A 3,632-nucleotide genomic window follows, 5' to 3' on the forward strand; every position below is an offset into this window, starting at 1 on the left:
CTAGGTGCATTGAGCTAGAAGGTGAGCAAAGGAGCATTTTAAGCAAGGAGCTAAGCAAAAGCAAGGAAAAAGCTAAGATCTAAAAAAATTTGCAAGGCTAAAATTGAAATTTGAATTAAAGTGCTAAAGGACCCTTTGTGAGCTCCTTCTTAACTCAATCTCTAGTTAAATCGTCGGCCCGCATGGAGGCTTGTATTTTAATTCTTATATAAATCGTGAGCCTACGTGGAGGCAATCTTATTACTCTTTACATATTGTTGATAGCATGGGAGTATGGGATCATTGTATGTGGAGGAAGTTTGTTGTCAATTGAATTGTTGTGAAGGTGAAGTGATTGTTCGTTGCTTGTTGCTTGTTGTGTTTTGTTATGCATGCATGGTCGTAGATCATTGAAACCTACTCTTGTCCTTCTAAATTTTCATCTTGAATCCGTTGTTCGTAACCCTAGGGGAAGAGGAAGTTCTAGTCAATCCATTTCATCAATGGAAGTACATAATGAGTACCATGTGGAGGACCTTGGTCACATAGACCAACAAGGTATCCTCTACCCCAATGTGCATCATGATAACATGCAAGTACCATTAGGCATGTCGAGGCGATTCATTCATCCACCATAACAACAAGGCCAAGTTCCACTGGGAATTCCTAGGCCAATGTTTGCTCCATAACCTCCCATAGTTCAAGGCAATCAAGGTGTCCATGTTGTACCTCCAATTGCTAATCCTCCATTTGCTTTAAGAGATCACTATGTGCCTAATGAATATAATGCACTCACATGCATTCAATTGCCACCATTTAGAGCACACCACTATGAAATCAAACCACAAACTATTCAAATGCTTCCTAACTATCATGGACTTCCAAGTGAAGAACCTTACAAGCATTTGGATAAATTTCTTGAAGTATGTTCCACCATGAGATACACGAACATGCCGGAAGAGGTCTTAAGGCTTAAACTTTTTCCATTTACCCTTAAAGATAAGGCAAAATACTGGTTTAACAATCTTAGGCCTTTTTCAATAACTTCTTGGGCAAAAATGCAACAAAAGTTCTTGAAAAAGTACTATCCAGTTTCTAAGACCAATGCCAAGAGAACCTCAATTCTAGAGTTTTCATACGGGGATGGGGAAACGTTCCATGAGGCATGGGAAAGATTCAATGAATTGCTTAGGAAGTGTCCACATCATGACATGCCCAAATGGCAATTAGTTCAATATTTCTTTGAGAGTTTATCTGATAATTACAAGGGCATGGTTGATACTTCCATGGGTGGCTCTTACATTGATATGCATAAGGATGACGTGTGGCGTTTTTATGAGAGCATGAGTGAAAATTCTTTGCATCGAACTTTATCTTCTAAGAATGGTAGGAATTCAAGTGGAATGAAGAGTGTTGGCTTACATCAAGTTGACCATTCCAATGAAATAGCCGCCGAGATGAAATCCTTATCTGTAACGACCCACTCCACCACATGGTATGATATTGTCCGCTTTGGGCCTGAGCCCGCACGGTTTTGCTCTTGGACTTCACCCCAAAAGGCCTTATACCAATTGGAGGTGACGCACTTACATATAAGTACTTCACCTTTCCTCTACCCAGGCGGTGTAGGACTATGCACCCGTAGCTCACCAGTGTGGTAGCCTGTTAGTGTCTCTCGCACCCGCCCACGGCACACCCGCCTACAAGGTTATCACAATCCACCCCCCTTGGAGGCCCGACGTCCCTGTCGGCACACTTCTGGCTGGGTCAGGCTCTAATACCATTTGTAACGACCCACTCCACCACATGGTATGATATTGTCCGCTTTAGGCCTGAGCCCGCACAGTTTTGATCTTGGGCTTCACCCCAAAAGGCCTCATACCAATTGGAGATGACACATTTACATATAAGCACTTCACCTTTTCTCTACCCAGGCGATGTTGGAATTGTGCACCAGTAGCTCACCAGTGTGGTAGCCTGACAGTATCTCTCGCACCGGTCTATGGCACACCTGCCCACAGGGTCATCACAATCCACCCCCCTTGGAGGCCTGACGTCCCCATCGGCACACTTCCGGCTGGGTCAGGCTTTGATACCATTTGTAACGACCCACTCCACCACATGGTATAAAACTGTGCGCGCTCAGGCCCAAAGCGGACAATATCATACCATGTGGTGGAGTGAGTCGTTACAAATGGTATCAGAGCCTGACCCAGCAGGAAGTGTGTCGACGGGGACGTCGGGCCTCCAAGGGGGGTGGATTGTGATGAACTTGTGGGCAGGTGTGCCGTGGGTGGGTGCGAGAGACACTGACAGGCTACCACACTGGCGAGCTACGGGTGCACAGTCCCACATCACCTGTGTAGAGGAAAGGTGAAGTGCTTATATGTAAGTGTGCCACCTCCAATTGGTATGAGGCCTTTTGGGGTGAAGCCCAAGAGCAAAACCGTGCGGGCTCAGGCCCAAAGCGGACAATATCATACTATGTGGTGGTGTGGGTCGTTACATTATCTCAAAGGTTTGATCAATTCTTGATCAACCAAAACTCGGCAAATCAAGTATCTTCCGTCCCTAACCATTCCCATCATGCATCCAATGAGACATGTATGACTTGTTCAAGTGTTTTACATTCTACTTCCAATTGTCCACATGGACATGTGCAAAGTGAGCATTATGAACAAGTCAATGCAGCTTTTGTTAATCAAGGGAACAATCCTTATGGCAATCACTATAATTCTAGTTGGAGGAATCACCCGAATTTCTCTTAGAGAAACTAAGGGGAAGGCTTAAACCCTCCCCAAGGTGGTTTTCAAGGGAAGTATGTTCCACCTCCGATGCAAAGCCAAGGTTCCCAAGGATATAGACCATATCAATCACAAGGAAATCAATTTTCTAATTCCCATTTTCCTAATCAACCATCATATTCTCAAGGAAATTCTAGGATTCCCGCTTTTGAAGAGAAAGTTTTGACCGCTCTAGGCACTCTAGAGGCGAACACTCAATTACTTCATTCTCATTCTCAATCCATTGCTAAGCTAGAAACCCAAGTAGGACAAATAGCTAGTACTTTAAATGCTAGAGAGAAAGAGAAAATGCCTTTGAATGCCCCACCAAAGGAACAATGTGTTGTGGAGACTCATTCCTCATTGGAAAGTCCTATAATAGAGCATGTCAATACGGTGACAACCTTGAGAAGTGGGAGAGTCATTGAAAACCAAGTAGGTGTGTCCAATGAAGAGAGTGAACCGGTGCAACCACAAGTTGACACTCGTCCCGTTTCACATCCTATTCCTCATTCATTGCATATGCACGATCTTTCAAATGAGAATGTGTTGAAAAGTGAGTTCAAAAGTGATCTTGAAAAGAAAAATTTGAAAAATGATTTCAAAACTTCTTGTGTTGAAGAGACTTCAAGGAAAAATTCTGAAATTTTTTTTGAGCCAAGAGCTCCATTTCCGGATGCCTTAAAATGATCCATTTCAATTGACAAGCAAAAGGCCAAAACAAATGAAATTATGGATGTGTTTAGGCAAGTGAAAGTCAATCTTCCACTTTTGGATGCAATCAAGCAAATTCCGGCTTATGCCAAGTTTTTAAAAGACTTATGCACCCAAAAGAGGAAGAACAAAAGCCAAACACCTAGGAAAATGGTC

The 3,632-nt window shown here is 43.3% G+C and overlaps 1 pseudogene; it reads right to left on the reverse strand.

The window, feature by feature from the left end:
• Nucleotides 1–1,093: 1,093 nt before the first annotated feature.
• On the reverse strand, nt 1,094–1,192 carry LOC132297879 (small nucleolar RNA R71; annotated as a pseudogene).
• Between the last annotated feature and the right edge of the window lie 2,440 nt (nt 1,193–3,632).

This window comes from Cornus florida, unplaced genomic scaffold, assembly GCF_030987335.1.
Source record: "Cornus florida cultivar Cherokee Brave unplaced genomic scaffold, ASM3098733v1 CherokeeBrave_3.0.0_Hap2_Chr02, whole genome shotgun sequence".
Taxonomy (NCBI): Eukaryota; Viridiplantae; Streptophyta; class Magnoliopsida; order Cornales; family Cornaceae; genus Cornus; species Cornus florida.